Below are 19,095 nucleotides of genomic sequence, written 5' to 3'. Positions count from 1 at the left end.
GAGGAGGAGGAGAGAGAGCTGGGGACAGATCATAGGGAGGAGAATTTGGAGGCGGAATGGGAGGGAGACAGTGATGTCAGTTCAGGGGAGACAGGAGGCATTCCAAAATGCACCCGTACGCAGAGGGCAGAGTGCGGTCGGAGGCTGGTCCGATCCCCTGTGACGTCTCGGTGAGGAGGGGCCGTGCTCGGGGTTTGACATCCCAGGGCTCCACCCCCTCTCCAATCCCAGTGCCTTCAGTCCCAATCCCTGGGGTCCAAGCCTCTTCCATCCAGGGCAGACACTCACATATTCAACCTCCATTGTTAGCGCAATCAAAAGCCATGCAGACTCGATCTCAAACAAAATCGTGGACAAAAACCAGAAAAGCCAATTTGTGCATGGTGCGGAAGAGGAAGGCACTCTGTGAGAGAATGTTATTCTCAGACGGACGTGGAAGGAAATCCCTTACTGTAAAATCCGGAAAATGGAAGAAGGAGCATGCCCGTAAATTGCCAGCGCAAGCAGACACAAGTGATGGTGGTGACACAAGAGCAGACAGGACAGTCATTGGAGAGCGTCGAGAAGACGCCCTCAGCAAAGCCCTCAGCCGATTCCCCAGCGACCCAGACCTCCTCCCACCAGGAGCACAGTGCACATTAGCAGCCTTTAAATTAGTGTGCTTTCTGGATGAAAGTCATGCAGAGAAACCAGCAGGTACCCACGGAGATTCGTACAAAAGACAAGATTTCTTAACAGTAGGACAAGATAGAAGTAGCATCCTCGGACTCATTGTTTATCCTTCAGTTGTCTCAGCAGACAAGAATACAGAATTGACAGTTTTGGCAAAAGCGCTTCTTCCACCGTTGACCGTGCCAGAAAACACTCTAGTCGCAAGAGCTTTTGCCTTGCCACCACACGCCATTGGAGAGGTCATGTCAATCTTTGACGAGAAGAGTTTCCTTTGAAGGAGCATTTCAAAAATTCAGGAGGTCGAGCCTTGAAAATATCTCGGGTGGAAGATCTCAGAAAAACCAATAAGACCTCAAAAGATGGAGGTCAGCACAAAAATCAACAATCTACATGATTTACAGCAACTTCTAGGAGAGATCAACTGGATGAGACCGATTCTGGAAATCACAAACAGCGACATTCCAGCGTTGCTTGATCTTTTGAGAGGAGACATAGAGATTTGATCTCCCAGGACACTCAGGCAGGAAGCGAGAAAAAAATTGGAGAAAGTTACAGATGCTATACAGAAAAGGCAGGCACATAGATTTGTTCAATCATTGCCTTTTCAGTTGGCAGTGTTGGGAAAGAAAACACAGTTCCATGGTTTGATCTTTCAATGTGTGGAAGGGGCTAACAGCGGTCCTGTTAGCTAAGGGAGCGAGAAGAAGCCGAGAAGTAAGAAGAAGCTGATAAGGAGCTTTCTCCAAGGCTGTAACCAAGGAGATCGAGAGAAGAAAGATAAGAGAACATTGCAGCTGGACTAAGCATTTTTAGAAAGTTAGGTGAAGTCACTATAACTTTTCACCAATAGCATGGTATTGACTTATTGTGGCCAATAGTTAAGGTAGAAGAAAGGTAAACAATTGGAAAGTGTATAAAAGATCAGCCATGTTCACTAATAAAGTGTTGCCAACTGAGACTGCTTGTGGTCTCTGCTTTGTGTCGTGACTGCCTCAACTGCAACATTTGGTAATCCCCAACATGATAAGAACATAGTTGGTGGGGGCCCATATGGGGTCCTAGCAATTGGCAACTGTGACCCACTGGGACGCAGTGGGGGAGGCGACATTGGTGCACCTGAGAGCGGCAAGTGGAAGCCACAGTGAGGTCTGGACCTGATTGCCTCCAATCAAGACACTTGGAAGTTGGTGAGCCACCAACTAGTAATAATGGGACATAATTTATCTAAAGAGGAAGAAAATGTTCTGGCTACATGGAAAGTTTTGTTAAGAAATAAGGGGAATGATACGTCAGATTATGCGCTGCGCAATATATTGCTGTGGGCTAAATCACAGAATTTTGGCACTGATCTCGACACAGCATTTAGTGTTAAGGCACGGAAAAAAGTCGGGGACAGACTTTGGCTGTGGCATCTCAGCACGGCAGTCCTGATGTGCAGGGTCACCGAGACAACCCTTGGGGGGCTCAGACATCCTGGAACGTGGCCAGAAGTGTCTGGTGGTTGGACTTTGATCCAGCACAGGAAACATCACCTGTATGAGGATGGGAGAATCACACGGGGATAAATGGTGAAGAGATAGATTAGTTATAGTGTGAAACACAGGGTTTAGAATCTCGGTACAGGGGGGTTCTAGGGAGACAAGATGGAGGAATTAGGGCATGTCCTGTCCTTCTTCTTCTTCTTGTCGTCCATCTTCTGTGGTGGTGGTGGTGGCACTTTGAGATTGGTTCTTACTAAATGTGCACTTGTCAATAAGGGTGAAAGGTATTTGGGGGAAAAGGTAAATATCTTATACATAGTTTTGGGTATAAAGATAACTGACTGCCCCGAGGGCACGCAGTGTGCTCATGGCTGACGTGCTGTGCGGACCTCTGTCGGGCCGAGAGAAGATATTGTAGATAAAAAATTAATAAACACTGAAGACCGAAACATCCTGAAGACTCCTTTCGTCCTTTGGAGTGCGGGCTGCCCCAAGGCTACCCTGAGCCTTTCTAGGCCATCAAAACCAGCCAAGAACGGGACAACTGGCATCCCTGGGTGGGCTACTCCCACCAAAGAGGGGGATATCAGCCCTTAAGAGCCGAGACTGAAGAGCCGAGAGGACAGCTCCGGATTTGGACGAATTCCCAGGAGAACACTGATAACTCCTGGGGAGACAAGCCAGAAGAAAAAAAAAAACGGCCAAGAGAGTCTGAAAAAGACAGCAGTCACTGAGAACTACACCTCTCAGCTTCTGCCGAAGAAAGTTTGTAGCAGAACAGTCCGGATTGGAACCAGAAAGGCACCTCTGGGACCATTCTTCTGTGACCTGCTGGACGGAGATCAGGAGCCCTTGGACTGCTCTGACGACAGACATACGGTAAGAAGGCCAAAAAACTTAAGAACATGGGCAGCACACTGTCCCAGGAACAGCTGGGAATTTTATCTGCCTTACATGGTGTAGCACAGACATATACGGTCGGGATCCGAAAGAAAGAGCTGAAAGAGCTCCTGTTGTTGGTGAGACTTAATTACCCATTTTCAGAAACGCGTCTGTTGTTTGAAGTAGGATTTTGGCAAGAAATTAATAGTCACCTCTATCTCTTTGCCCAGAAAAGGATGTCACAGCTTTAAAATTGCTGTCTCCAGCAAGAATTATGTTAGTAGGCATTTCTGCGCAGTCGAAATGACTGGAGATGCAACAGAATGTTGCGGGTCCCTCAGGAGCGGGGTGAAGAGAGCAAGGTTCTCGGCAGAAATTGGCTCTGGCCCCAGCTAGACAGGGAGGAAAAGCTCTTGAGGAACAGGAGCAGGGAATAATGTCTTTGCCTCCAGTCCTACTGTTGGAGATTTTTTCAGAAATGGCTTAGAAGGCAGCTGTGAGGAGCAAATTCTCACAGCCTGTTTCTGTAAACAGTAGAAGTTCTCAGGTTGTTTTTAATTACAAGTAAAAGTGACAAACATGAAGGCCTCGAGAACCTTGCATACCAGAGTTCTCAGGCAGCTTTCTCATAACAAGTAGATATTCTATCTTTGGCTGTTTTGGGAAAGTAAAAGTAAGTTTTGAGAACACAAATCTTGGTATTGGAAACAAAAGGAGGGGTTGGTGTGTTATCTCTGACCTATTGTGAGCTCGGGTTTTGCAATATGCATGAAGTGAATTAACACTGTTATAAAAAGTGACTGATTGAGTCAATAAACGGAGTCAGATGCTGAACCAACAAAGGTGGGTCTTCTCCCTCCACTTCAATATCCTACCACCTAGGAAACCAAAGAAACCCCTAAAATGTCCCGAAACCCCACAGAATACAGAGACCTCAGGCTCCGACTCAGAAGTGGCGGGGTCAGAAGTGGGGTCAGAGGGGGAGAGAAGGGGGGAATGGAAGCGCTTTCCGGCGGCGCGGCGGCGGCGATTTGCAGTGGCACGGCGGCGGCAGTACGCGGCGGCACAGCGTCAGCGATTTGCGGCAACGCAGCGGCGGTGGTGCAGACTGAGGGGGGGGGGTGTGAATAAGGAGGGAATGGAAGATACGGTTTCTGGTGCAGCTTATGTGAAAATGACGCCAGAAATGGCAGCTGCTCCGGCCGGCATGGTGCCAAGAACGCGCGCGAGGGGCAAGGCTCACGGGAACCCTGAGGGGGGGGGTCCCAAACCAGCACGGGAACATCAGACACCGGCAGTGAATTGGAGGAGACTGTGTGGCCCCGAAAGGGCGCCGCAGAAAAATGTAGGAGACACGCGGTTGTGACGTCAGACCCAGAAGTAGGCGTGCGGAGATCTGCTCGAATCGCTGAGTGGGCCCGAGTGCCGGCGGGGGGTGGGCTGCACGCACCGGTGGGAGGAGTGGATACAGCGTCAGAGGAGGAGGAGAGAGAGTCAGGGACAGACCAAAGGGAAGAGATTTCAGAGGCGGAACGGGAGGGAGAGAGTGACGTCAGCTCAGGAGAGATGGGGAGCTGCTCCGAAAGCACGCATGCGCGGAGAGCAGAGCGCGGGCTGGGGCGGGCTCGTTCCCCTGTGACGTCTCGGGCAAGGAGGGGCCGTGCTTGGGGTTCCACATCCCGGGGCTCCACCCCCTCTCCAGTGTTGGTGCCTTCAATCCAAACCCTTGGAGTCCAAGCCTCTTCCCTCCAAGGGAGGCGTGCAAGTATTCTAACTCCACTGTCAGTTGAATCAAAAGCCAGGCAGCCCCGGTCTCAAACAAGTTTGCAAACACGGCAATCGGCTGAATGGGGGGCAGTTGAATTTGTGCCGTCATCCGGGCCACGGAGCCCGGTGACAGCGCCACCTCGTAGGGAAATAACAGAAGTGCACGGCATGCTGGATCTGTTCGGTGGAGCCACAGCGCCATCCTGTGGCGAGTCTGCAACAATGCAGTGATTTTTTCCAACAATACATAAAAAGAGTACTTCTAAGAAGACAACGATAACACAACAAATGGATTATCCGTCAACTTCGGGATTTCGCGAAGACTATGAAAGTTCAGATGAAGCACAGCAACAAGCAGAAGACTTAATACGGATCACAGCATCGGAAAGTGTTCCGGCATGAATGCGGTCAGCAGCAGAAGCAGAAAAAAACTTCTAACATGCCATTGATACAGCAAAAAAGAAATATCAACAGAATCCTCAAGTTTCCTTTTTGGATTTAGGAGTGAGGCTGAAAACGTCAAAGCAAAAAATGAAGTACAATGAATCACCAATGACCTCCACAACCCCATTATTCATGCAAATTCCAATGGAATCTCCAGAGGAGGAATTTCAACAGCTGGTGAAGACAATGCATTGGAAGTGCATCAAAAAAGCGTTGGCAAAAGACAAGCATTTATTTCCAGGTTCAGGAGATTTGACAATGCCGGTGACATATGATGCCCAGGGACAGAATCCAAGATAGGAAAGGATGGGTCACGAAACACTCAAAGACTTAGGGAAGGCTGTTACAATGTGTTGTAATGTCCTGTTTTAGGTTTCCAGGTCACCTCCCAGGTGTGGCAATACCTGTTCCCCTTCCCCCTCACCATTGCTGAGTGAGTCCTGTCAACTAGGCTTAACATTCCAACAAGGCGTCAGGTGGTTTGTCAAATTCAAGGGATGCCCCTCAGGCCTGGGGGTCATTGGCCTGTGTCGTGGGGTGACAGCCTTTATCCCAATATCGTGTGTTGTGTCTGGCAGCTGTGCCTTTCCTCTCTCCCCCCCCCCCTGCCCGGCCGTCTTGCTGCGGTGGGACGGGGAAGAGAGGAGGGAGTGTGTGACCAGGCACTTTCACTTTTGGCTTTTGGCTGCTTGGCTTGGCTAGCCGCTTGCTTGCTTGCTTTCTGCTTTTTTTTTTTGCACTGTTTTTTTTTTTCCTTTTCTTTTGTTCCCTCTTTCTTACCCTCCCCTGAAGATACTGGACCGGCTCCGGACCTGACGTGAGAGCTCGAGTACACCCGGAGCTTGCGAGAGAAGCTCAGCGCCCTTCACAACACAGACTGGTCTCTTTCCTTTTCTTGTGCTGGGGAGTGTTCTTTTGTTACTTGTAAATAAATAGGTTTTGTTTTCCACTTTGCTCCTCCGAGAAATTCCTTCCCGAACCCGGTGCTGGGGGAGGGGTGGTTGGAGGTTTGTTTTGTTTTGGGGGGCTCCCTTTTAGAGATTCCCCTCATTTGTCCTAAACCAGGACAGTACATTTTTTGGTGCGTTGGCCGGGAAAGCGGAGGCCAAAAACAGTGGAAAAAAAACCTATAACAATAATATTTTGGTTTTGGTTGTTTTGTGGGCATATTGGTGATTCATAATATCATTTGGAGTGGAAGCTTGCCGGTTTTTCTGGTCCCTAGGGGTTTTTGAAGTTTTAATACCTTTGTGGTCCCTAGGGTTATTTCCTTACCCAAAAATAGCTCTGGTGTTGTCCCTAATAAGTAGCTTTTGTAAGCGGGGGGCACTAACCAGAGTAGTCATTGTGCTGGTCTTATGTGTGATGATGTGTTGGATAAAAATGCTGGACTTTATTTCAGTAATGTATGGATTGTTGTTATGGCTGTGTACTCAGTTTGTTTGGGGAGAAGAAGGGGAAGGGGCTTTTCAGCCTTTGTCTTCCTTCTTCTCCTCCAAATTGTTGACATCTCTATTAGAAAATACTGAATTTGCCCTGAGTTTGAAAGAAACCATCTTTCTGGCATTTAATTTATTAAGCCTTTTCTATACTGTCTGGAGTGTATATAAAATGAAAGCTGAGATTTCTAGAGGGGTTAGAGAGACTCCTGATTCAGGAGTAAAACAAAGCAGGAAAAATCTTGACTGGAGTGGGAAATGGGAGGGTATGGGCCAGACTTTAAAGGAATTTTCTGATCCTATAGACTGGGATTTTCCATCTGATCAAATTCAGAATCCAGTCGAGGTGGCAAAGTATTTGAGGGAGAAGCACCATGGTAATACTAAGGAAGAAAGGATTACTGAAGTGAGCTGGGCCTTGGCGTTTGTTTACCGTACTCTGCTAGATACTGTGGAGCAGCAGATAGCAGAAAGGGAACAGGGAGATAAGTTAGTTACTATCCCAGTGACCCAGGCTGCAGCTAACATCCCAGGCTCCAGGCTAGCAGCTGAATCAGACAATAGGCCCCAAACCATGGCTGTTGCAGCTAATACAAGAGGTGGAAAGTGTAAAGGCAAGACCGATCGAAAGGTGGAGGATGATGAGGATGATGCGACCGATCGAAAGGTGGAGGATGATGACGATGATGCAGGAGAAGGACCCTCACCAAAATCAGAGGCCACATCAAGGGGCACAGAATCTGGAGCTAATATTGACTCCTTTTCTCTGAAGGACCTCAGAGGCCTAAGAAAGGATTACAGCCGACAACCTGACGAATCTATTATTAGTTGGTTAGTCCGCCTTTGGGATGCTGCAGGGGAGGTTACGATTTTGGATGGTACTGAAGTGAGGCATTTGGGATCCCTGTCACATGATCCTGCCATCGATCAAGGTATGATGAGGGGGGCTAACCCTCACAGCCTCTGGGAACAGGTCCTAAGAAGCGTAGCAGAACGATACCTGTGTACGGATGATCTCTATATGCAGCAGACACAGTGGAAGACCATAGAACAGGGGATCCAACGCCTGAGAGAGATGGCGGTGGCAGAGCTCATTTTCTCAGATGACACAACAACTAGGAATCCGGACCTAGTACCATGCACTCCTGTAATGTGGAGGAAACTTGTGCCACTTGGGCCACCTGAATACGCTTCTGCCCTAGCAATAATGAAGCGGGATGATACATATGAGACTGTGCTCGATATGGCAAAGAAGCTTCGAGCGTATGCAGATGCTGTGCATGGCCCAACTCATGCCAGAATTGCAGCAGTGGAAACCCGACTGCAGAAACTAGAGGACAAAATAGAGGAGAATCATAAGAAACTCCGGGAAGAGATTAAGGAGGACCTCATTCAAATCTCAGCTGTACAAATTAGAAGCCCTGGTGTCCAACGCTGGCGCTCCTTTGATGGGGAGAGAAGGTACATCCCACGGGCTGAGTTATGGGTTTTTCTGCGTGAGTCTGGAGAGGACATGAGGAGATGGGATGGAAAACCCACCGCTGCTTTGGCACAACGGGTGCGTGATTTGAAGAAAAGAGAAAGTATCACCAAAAAGATAGCAGCTCCGGTCGCTCGTAGCCAAGATGTTGAGTATGATGATGACGACGACATGTCCGATCCCCTTGAAGGAACTTCTAAGGCATATGCCCAAGGAAAGAAGGACAATCTGGCTTAGAGGGGCCCTGCCTCCAGCCAGGAAGAGGCACGGGAGAACCGGGTTTTTTGGAAGGTGTGGATCAGATGGCCTGGCACATCAGAGCCACAAGACTATGAAGCATTGGTTGACACTGGATCACAGTGTACCTTAATGCCATTGGAACACGTGGGGACAGAACCTGTTTCCATTGCTGGAGTGACGGGGGGATCACAACAGTTGACTTTGTTGGAAGCTGAGGTGAGCTTGACTGGGAAGGAGTGGCAGGAACATCCAATTGTGACCGGTCCAGAGGCTCCGTGTATTTTGGGCATAGACTTCCTCCGGAATGGCTATTACAAAGATCCTAAGGGATTCAGGTGGGCTTTTGGAATAGCTGCAGTGGAGATAGAGGGTATTAAACAATTGAATACCTTGTCTGGACTATCAGAGAACCCATCTGCAGTAGGACTCTTGAAGATAGAGGAGCAGCGAGTGCCAATTGCCACCTCAACAGTGCACCGCAGGCAGTACCGGACGAATCGAGATGCCGTGATCCCCATCCACAAGATGATCCGAGAGCTGGAGAGCCAAGGGGTGGTCAGTAAAACCCACTCACCCTTTAACAGCCCTATCTGGCCCGTGCGAAAATCTGATGGAGAATGGAGATTGACTGTAGACTATTGTGCCTTGAATGAAGTGACTCCACCACTGAGTGCGGCTGTACCGGACATACTGGAACTGCAGTAGGAGCTGGAGTCCAAGGCAGCAAATTGGTATGTGACCATTGATATAGCTAACACGTTTTTCTCCATCCCTCTGGCAGCAGAATGCAGGCCTCAGTTTGCTTTTACATGGAGGGGAGTGCAGTATACCTGGAACCGACTGCCCCAGGGGTGGGAACACAGTCCTACCATCTGTCATGGACTGATCCAGGCTGCACTAGAAGAGGGTGAGGCTCCGGAACATTTACAATATATTGATGATATCATTGTTTGGGGGAACACGGCAATAGAAGTGTTCAAGAAAGGAGAGAAGATAATTCATATTCTCCTGGAAGCTGGATTTGCCATTAAGAAGAGCAAAGTCAAGGGACCTGTCCGAGAAATTCAGTTGTTGGGGGTGAAGTGGCAAGATGGACGGCGTCAGATTCCTGCGGATGTTATTAACAAAATCACTGCTATGTCCCCACCTGTGGGATCTCAGCACCTCAGGACTGAGGTGCCGAGTCACCGAGATCACCCTTGGGGGGCTCGGGAGTCCTGGAATGTTGCCAGAAGTGTCTGGTGGCTGGACTTTGATCCTACACAGGAGACGACACCTGTATGAGGATAGGAGGATTTCACCGGGGTGAATGGTGAAGGGATTAGTTAATTAGAGAGTGAAACACAGGGTTTAAGGATTTCTGTACAGGGGGCTTTAGAGAAGTAAGATGGAGGAATTGGGGCGTGTCCTGTCCTTCTTCTTCTTCTTCTTCTTCTTCTTCTTCTTCTTCTTCTTCTTCTTCTTCTTCTTCTTCTTCTTCTTCTTCTTCTCCTCCATCTTCTGTGGTGATGTTGGCACTTTAGGATTGGTTATTACTAAAAGGGCACTGGTTAATAAGGGTGAAAGGTATTGGGGAAAAATGATAAATATTGTATACGTAACTTTGAATATAAAGATAGGTGACCGCCTCGGGGGGCTGGGAGTGTGCTCATGGCTGGCTGCTGAGCAGAGCTCTGTCGGGCCGAGAGAAAATCTTTTAGATAAACAATTAATAAACACAGAGACCAAGAAAAGATCTGAAGCCTCTTCTCGTCCTTTGAAGCGCGGGCTGCCCAAGGCCACCCCGGGCCTTTCCAGGCTATCTAAACAGCCGGGAATCCGACAAGTGGCGTCCCTGGGTGGGCTACCCCCCACCAAAACCTTTCGGGGGGGGAGCAGCCTTGAAGCCCTGAAGAGCTGAAGAGCCAAGAGGGCAGCTCCGACCTAGGACGAGCTCCCAGGAGAGCACTGATAACTCCTGAGGAGAGAAGCCTGAAGAAAAAAAAAAAGAAGAAAAAAAAAAAACGGCCAGGAGAGTCTGCAAAAAACAGCAGTCACTGAGAATTCCATCTCTCAGCTTATGCCGAAGACAATTCGTAGCAGAGCAGCCCGGACCGGAGCCAGAAAGGCGCCTCTGGATCATCTCTCGTGACCTACTGGACGGAGATCGAGAGCCTCCGGACCGCTCTGACGACAGATTCGGTGAGAAGGTCAAAAATAAGAACATGGGGGGCACACTATCCCAGGAACAACGGGAAATTTTGTCCGCCTTACAAGGCGTGACTCAAGCATACACAGAAGGGATCCCAAAGAGAGAATTAAAACAGTTATTGTTATGGGCAAGGCTCAACTACCCACTTGCAGAAACATGCCTGCTATTCGAAGTGGGGTTTTGGCAAGAAATTAACAGACATTTATATCTCTTAGCAACGAAAAAAGATGAGACAGCGTTAAAGCTGCTCTCGCCAGCAAGAATTATGCTAGAAGGCATATCGGTGCAGTCGAAACGCCGGGAAAAGCAGCGAAAGGCTGCGGCACCCTCAGAAGGAGGGGGGGAGCAAGGCTCCAGGAAAAAATTAGTTCTGGGCTCAAGAAGCCAGGGGAAAAGGGCTCTCGAGAAAAGAGAGCAAGAAATAATATTAAAACCCCCGGTCCCAAAACCCAGAAACCCCAGGAAACTCCTAAAGCATCCTGAAACTCCAGAGAGCACAGGGGATTCAGGATCGGAAGGGGGGAAGCAGGGGGGAGAAAAGGGATCGGGGGGGGCGCTTTCTCGGGGTGGCGCGGCGGCGGCAGAACAAGGCGGCCAGGCTGCGGCGGTGCAGGCGGGGAGCGCGGGTGAAGAGATAACGGGAGACACGTGTTCAGGTGCCACTTTGGTCAGCGCAGCGCCGGGGGCGGTGGCCGTCCCGGCCGGCAGGGATGCAGAGACGTGCGCGGCAGGCAATACTCGCAAGAACCCAGGGGGGGAAGTCACATACCAGCGCGGGGGCGTTAGGCACGGGCGGCGAAAGGGGAGAAACTGTGCAGCCCCAAAGGGCCACCATAGTGAGACGCAGGAGGCACGCGGTTGTGACATCAGACCCGGTGCAGAGGTCGGCTCGGATCGCGGAGCGGGCCCGAGAGCCGGCGGGCGGCGGGCTGCAAACACCAGGGGAGGGAGGAGTGGACAGAGCGTCAGAGGAGGAGGAGAGAGAGAGAGAGAGTCAGGGACAGACCGAGGGGAGGAGACCTTGGAGGTGGAACAAGGGGGAGAGAGTGACGTCAGCTCGGGAGAGACAGGGAGTGGCTCGGAGAGCACGCATGCGCAGAGAGTAGAACGTGGGCGGGGGCAGGCCAGATCCCCTGTGACGTCTCGGGAGAGGAGGGGCCATGCTTGGGATTCTACACCCCTGGGCTCCATATCCTCTCCAGACTTGGTACCTTTGGTTGAAACCCTCGGGGTCCAAGACTCATCCCTTCAAGGGAGACGTTCCGGTGTTCAAGCTCCATTTCCAGCTGAATTAAAAGCCAAGCAAACACGGTCTCAAATGAGGTCGCCGGCACGGCAGTCGGCCGGAAGAGGAGCAGTTGAGCTCACTCCGTCATCCAAGCCAGGGAGGCCGGTGACAGTGCCATCTAGTGGCAGGAGGACAGAAGTGCATGACATGCCGGATTGGTTCGGCGGAGCCAAAGCGCCATCTTGTGGCGAGACTGCAACAATGCAGCAATTTTCTCCAACATTATATAAAAAGAAAAGCATTTTAAAGAAGACAATGTCAACACAACAAAGGGATTATCCATCGACTTCGGGATTTCATGAAGATGATGAAAGCTCAGATGAAGAACAGCTACAAGGAGAAGATGTCATAAGGATCACAGCATCGGAAAGTGTTCCGACATGGATGCTGTCAGTAGCAGAAGCAGCAAAAAGCTTCTTGCATTCAGTTGACACAGCAAAAGAGAAATATCAACAGGATCCTCGAGTTTCCTTTTCGGATTTGGGAGCGAGGCCAAAAACCTCAAGGCGAGAAATGAGACGCGATGAATCACTGATCACATCCACAACACCATTATTCATGCAAATCCCAATGGAACCTCAAGAAGAGGAATTTCAAGAGCCGGTGAAGACGATGGATTGGAAGCGAATTACAAAAGCATTGGCAAAGGAAAAGCATTTATTTCCGGGATCAGGAGATCTGACAATGCCAGTGACATATGATGTCCAGGGGCAGAATCCAAGGTGGGAAAGGATGGGTCATGAGATACTCAAAGACTTAGGGAAGGCGGCTCAAACTTTTGGAGTGAATTCACAATACTTCAAACAGCTACTAAGAGGGACATTCACTACATATGATCTCACACCATATGATATTCGAAGTATTGTGGCAATGATTCTCACTGACACGCAAAGTCTTGTCTGGGTGTCATGGTTTGACCCGGAAACAGGATTTCTGGGATGCTGTGTGGATGGGGCCAATGAGTGGTCAGTTTTGAATATTGCCATCTGGCCTAACCACTGGGAAAATGGGATCCACCTCCGAGAACACAGGGTAAAAGCAGGGCTCTCCCCCTGGCAGTTGCTCTTTGGATTTCCGGCGGTGAAGGAGTTGAGTCTCTCCCCCGGCCCAGTTGCTGGCTGGGCTGGGGGAGGGGAAAAGCCATGTGGCCCGGCCTGGGAGAGGTAGGCCAGGCCCCCAAGGGTGGAAGGAAGAAGTAAAGAACCCGGGAAGCAATGGGCAGCCTATTCCCCCCCCCCCCCCCCCCTCACCTTGGAGACAGACAGAGAGAGTGCAGCCGGTGTTTGGGTGCCGTTACCTTGAAAGCAGTAAACCTGCTGGCAGCAGGCAGCCCGGCTGAGGAGATGGTGGGGGGGGGTGCAGCCAGGAGTCCAGCTGCTTGGAGGAGTTTTTAACCCTTTTTTGGACAATGAAAACTTCACAGAACATTAACCCTTCCTTAGACGAGAGATAAGAGTGGAGGAGGACGAAGAATATGAGCGAGTGATGAAGGTCTGGACCAGAGAGAGAGAGAGTGAGAGATGTTAGAAAGATGGAGAAGAGGGAGTGGCATTTTATGCTGGACTCTTTTGTGTAGCCATGGACAGAGCTATGTTCCCCTGGAATACAGAGACTGAGACCAGGGGGAGAAATGTCCCAGAGCCAAAGAAGATTCAGTGTGGGTACCCCTCAGCCCCAGGGGGTATATAAAATATGGGGGGGACAGATGTCCCAGAGGTGAGAGACTGAGCTTTTCTGGAACTGGACACAGCCTCCTTAAAAGGACAACCCTGGAAGCAGCCCTGATTTCTGGTCCGGTGGTGAGAGCACCGGAACAAGGACGGAAAAGGCCACCACGACACATGGAAGGACTCCCTCTCCTCTTGAGGAACTGAAGTTGAGCATTATAAAGGGTGGTGCTGGACCCAGAATTGATTTTGGATTGTATTGTATTGGGAATTTGGGGGGGGGGGAGGAGGAGGAGGAGAGTGTTTTTGTGAGGTTTTCATTTTCCTTGTGTTTTCTTTTTTTTTTTTTTTCCTTTTTCTTCCTTTTGTGTGTAGTTTAGTAATTGTCTTTGTAGTTTAGTTAATAAACTTTTCTTCTTTTTCAAGTGAGAGCCTGCTTTGTTTATTCCTGGTCAAAATCTCACAGCAGACACCAGAGAAGGTGTATTTTCATGTGGGCATTTGGCCTTGTGCCAATGTCAAACCAGAACACTGTGGAAGGGGCTAGCAGCGGGCCTGTTAGCTAAAGGAGCAAGAAGTAAGAAGAAGAAGAAGCTGATAAGGAGCTTTCTCCAAGGCCGTAACCAAGGAGATCGAGAGAAGGAAGATAAGAGCATTCTGCAGCTGGACGAAGCGATTGTAGAAAGTTAGGTGGAGTCAGAGTAACTTTTCACCAATGGCATGATATTGAATTATTGTGGCCAATAGCTAAGGTAGAAGAAGGGTAAACAACTGGAAAGTGTATAAAAGATCAGCCATTTTCATTAATAAACTGTTGCCAAGTGTTACCAACTGAGACTACTTGTGGTCTCTGCTTTATGTCGTGACCGCCTCGACTGCGACACAGGGAGATCTGATTGTGGGGTGAGAATGATATGCAATATCACTGTTCATTGGATGTTAATGCCATTGTCTGTACATTAAACCATACAGACATGAGACAGAAGGAAATGTGTAAATGTTGAAGGTCTGGGCAAGTGGAAGATGGAGAAGGAAATGCGCAAGCGTCGAAAGTCTGAGCAAGTGATAGATGGAGTGTGGTGGTTTGACATTGACAGGAAACAGGCTTTCTGGGAGGTTGTAGTCAAACCAATGGGTGCTCAGATTTTGGTATTGGCACTTGGATTGACCACTTAGATTTGGATACGCCTCTGAGAACATACAGGGGTGAGAAGCAGAGCTGCTCCTCTGGGAGGCTCTTTTGGATTTCTGGTGGGAGAGAGTTCGATCTCTCCCCCAGCCCAGCTCCTGGCTGGGTGGGGGGAGGGGAAAGCCATGCAGCCTGGGAGAGGTGGGCCTGACCCTGAGGGGCCCGAGGGTGGAAACATCGAAGAACTACTGAGAGGTATTCCCCCTTCTGGGAGACAGAGCCAGAGAGAGAGACAGAGCCGTGCCTGGGAGTTACCCTGAAACTTGATAAACGTGTATGGCAGCAGGCAGCACGGCTGAGAAGGAGGAAAGGAGGGGGAAGGAGGCAGCGATGTGTCCAGCCACTTGTGGGAGCTTTTAACCCCTTTGTGGATAATGAAAACTTTACAGAACATTACCCTTTCTAGAAGAGAGATAAGAGTAGAGGATGAAGAAGGAAATGGGCAAGTGATGAAGGTCTGGGCCAGAGAGATGATGGAGGAATGGAGAAGACGGAGTGGCATTTTTGCTGGACTCTTTTTTGTGTCCTGGGGTGACGTTATGATGCTTGTATATCCCCATTCATCTGTTCTGTGCCTTTAAGACCGGCACTGAAGAGTGGAAGTTTTGTTTGGGTTTCTCTTATCAGGACACAGAGACAAGCAGTACACAGAGAGCTGTTTTTTTTACTTCCAGCTTTGGGCTCGCTGCTTTTGCTTGCTGCTTTTGCTTGCTCTCTTTTTCTGCTCTTGCTTCTGCTCTGCTTTCTGCCTCTGCTTATTAGCTAGTTCTAGCTAAACAGTCCACATTGCTTCCTGGACTGTTTCTCCTCTCCTGTTCCTGTGACCATCTCGAACCTGCTCCGGACTGGGACCCGGGAACACCAAGGGTTCGGCTGCAGCGGCTGGCCCAGCGCCGGAGGGACTGAGAACAGAGCAACCACCCCCGAAAGAGACTTTCTGATTTTGCCATCTTTCTCAGAGCGGTGTCATCGGGTATTGTTCATTTTGTGTGCTGGGGGGTGCGGGGTCAGTCAAATAAACAGGTTCTTTCCACCTCTCTCCGAGGAATTTTTTCCCGAACCGGTTGGGGGGAGGGGCCGTGTGGGTTTCGCTTTCTCGAGGGGCCCTCCTTTGCAGATTCTTTAACAAATTTGCCCTAAACCAGTACAAATCTTTGGCGCCCAAACGTGAGGTGAGAGAGAGAGTGGAAAAACCCTGTTTTGACTGCATTTTGGCTGCTATTACTCTGTGTTCGTTTAAATCAGCTAATAGCCATGCTTTTTGGATTCATAATGTCTGTTGGGGTGAAGGTTTGCATGCATTTCTGGTCCCTAGGGTTTTTTGAGATTTTAATACCTCTCTGGTCCCTAGGCTTATTTTCCTATCCAGAAATAGCTTTAGTATTGCCCCTAATACGTAGTTTTTACATCAGAGGGGCTGTGACCAGAATAGCTATCCTGCTGGGCTTGGTGGCAATAATGTGCAAGAAGTTTATAAACATGCTGGGGTCTGCTCCAGATATGAATGGTTCATGGCTATGGTTATGCATCCAGTTTGTCGCAGGAGGAGCAGGAGGGAATGAGGTTTTTCAGCCTCTGCTTTCCTCCTTCTCCTATGAATCAGTTGCATCACTAGTGAAGGATGTTCAGTTTCCCCTCAATGTTAAAGAAACCATCTTCCTGGTATTCAATCTGGTAACCTTCCTCTATACAGCCTGCTGCTTCTCTAGAATGAGGGCTGAGATTTCTAGACGGGCTGATGAGACCCCTGACTCAGGAGTAAACCCTGGTGTGGAAAATCCTAAGTGGTGTGGGAAATGGGAGGATATGGGCCAAATCCTGAAGGAATTCTCTGACCCTATAGTGTGGGATTTTCCCCATGAACAAATTCAGAACCCAGCTGAGGTGGGGAAATATCTGAAAGAGAAGTACCAGGATGAGCCTAAGGAGAGGAAGGTCATTGCAGTGAGCTGGGCCCTGGCATATGCTTATCGCACACTGCTAGATACTCTAGGGCAGCAGACAGAGGCAGGGGGGCAGGGAGATAAATCAGCAACTGTCCCGGTGACTCAGGCTGCTGCTAACACTCCAGGCTCGAAGCCAGCATCTAAACCCATGGCTGTTGCTACCAGCACTAGAAGTGGGAAATGCACAGCCAAGACCAATCGACCAGTGGACGATGATGATGATGCAGGAGAAGGAACCTCAGTGCCTCCTGACGTAAAGTCAGGAGTCAAAGCAGCAGGTGCAAGATCAGATGCCAATACTGAGTCCTTCTCCCTGAAGGACCTTCGTGGCCTACGGAAGGATTACACTCGAAGGTCTGATGAATCCATAATTAGTTGGCTGGTCCGTCTCTGGGATGCTGCAGGCGAGGCTACCGTTTTGGATGGCACTGAAGCCAGGCATTTGGGATCCCTGTCACAGGATACTGTCATAGACCAAGGAATGATGAGGGGGGCTAACTCTCACAGCCTCTGGGAACGGGTCCTAAGAAGTGTGGCAGAAAGATACCTGTGTGCAGACGATCTCTATATGCAGCAGACTCAGTGGAAGACAATAGAGCAAGGGATCCAACGCCTGAGAGAAATGGCCGTGGCTGAGATTATCTTCTCAGATGATGTAACAACTAGGAACCCAGACTTAGTACCATGCACGTCTGTGATGTGGCGAAAACTCGTACGACTCGGGCCACAAGAATATGCTTCTGCCTTAGCCATCATGAAGAGGGATGAGAGGGGTGAGACTGTGCTTGACATGGCAAGGAAGCTCCGAGCATATGCAGATGCTGTACATGGCCCGACACATGCCAGAATCGCAGCGGTAGAAACACGTCTGCAGAACTTAGAGGATAAGATAGAGGAGAACCATAAGAAGCTTAGAGAGGAGATTAAAGAAGACCTTCTCCAAATTTCAGCAGTACAGATCCGAGGTTCCGGTATCCAAGGCAGACGTTTCCAAGATGGTGAGAGAAGATACACCCCACGAGCTGAGCTGTGGTTTTACCTGCGTGATTGTGGGGAAAACATGAGAAGGTGGGATAGGAAACCTACCGCTGTTTTAGCACGACGGGTGCGTGAACTGAAGGAAGCCACCAGGAGGAAAGCAGCTCCAGTTGCCCGTAGCCGAACGGCCAGGTATGATGATGATGACATGTCTGATCCCCTCGAAGGAACATCCAAAACATACACCCAGGGAAATAATGATAACCAGGCTTAGAGGGGCCCTGCCTCTAGCCAGGTAGAGGCCAGGGAAAATCGTGTCTTCTGGTCTGTGTGGATTCGTTGGCCTGGCACATCGGAACCACAAGAGTACAAAGCTTTGGTCGATACTGGTGCGCAGTGCACGTTAATCCCATAAAGACATGTGGGGACAGAGTCTGTTTCTATTGCTGGTGTGACAGGGGGATCCCAGGATTTCACTTTGGTGGAAGCTGATGTGAGCCTAACGGGAAATGAGTGGAAGAAGCATCCTATTGTGACTGGCCCAGAGGCCCCATGTATTTTGGGCATAGACTACCTTCGAAGTGGGTACTTCAAAGACCCAAAAGGACTCAGATGGGCATTTGGAATAGCTGCTGTAGAGACAGAGGGCATCCAGCAATTGAACACCTTGTCTGGGTTGTCTGAGAATCCATCTGCAGTAGGATGCCTGACGGGAGAAGAGCAACGAGTGCCAATTGCCACTTCCATAGTGCATCGACGGCAGTATAGAACCACTCGAGATGCTGTGATCCCCATCCATAAGATGATCCGAGAGCTGGAGAGCCAAGGGTGGTCAGCAAGACCCACTCACCCTTCAACAGCCCCACGTTGGGCGCCAAAGATTTGTACTGGTTTAGGGCAAATTTGTTAAAGAATCTGCAAAGGAGGGCCCCTCGAGAAAGCGAAACCCACACGGCCCCTCCCCCCAACCGGTTCGGGAAAAAATTCCTCGGAGAGAGGTGGAAAGAACCTGTTTATTTGACTGACCCCGCACCCCCCAGCACACAAAATGAACAATACCCGATGACACCGCTCTGAGAAAGATGGCAAAATCAGAAAGTCTCTTTCGGGGGTGGTTGCTCTGTTCTCAGTCCCTCCGGCGCTGGGCCAGCCGCTGCAGCCGAACCCTTGGTGTTCCCGGGTCCCAGTCCGGAGCAGGTTCGAGATGGTCACAGGAACAGGAGACGAGAAACAGTCCAGGAAGCAATGTGGACTGTTTAGCTAGAACTAGCTAATAAGCAGAGGCAGAAAGCAGAGCAGAAGCAAGAGCAGAAAAAGAGAGCAAGCAAAAGCAGCAAGCAAAAGCAGCGAGCCCAAAGCTGGAAGTAAAAAAAACAGCTCTCTGTGTACTGCTTGTCTCTGTGTCCTGATAAGAGAAACCCAAACAAAACT

The sequence above is a fragment of the Zonotrichia albicollis genome, chromosome 2, assembly GCF_047830755.1.
Source record: "Zonotrichia albicollis isolate bZonAlb1 chromosome 2, bZonAlb1.hap1, whole genome shotgun sequence".
NCBI classification, from domain to species: domain Eukaryota; kingdom Metazoa; phylum Chordata; class Aves; order Passeriformes; family Passerellidae; genus Zonotrichia; species Zonotrichia albicollis.
This window is presented reverse-complemented; position numbering follows the sequence as displayed.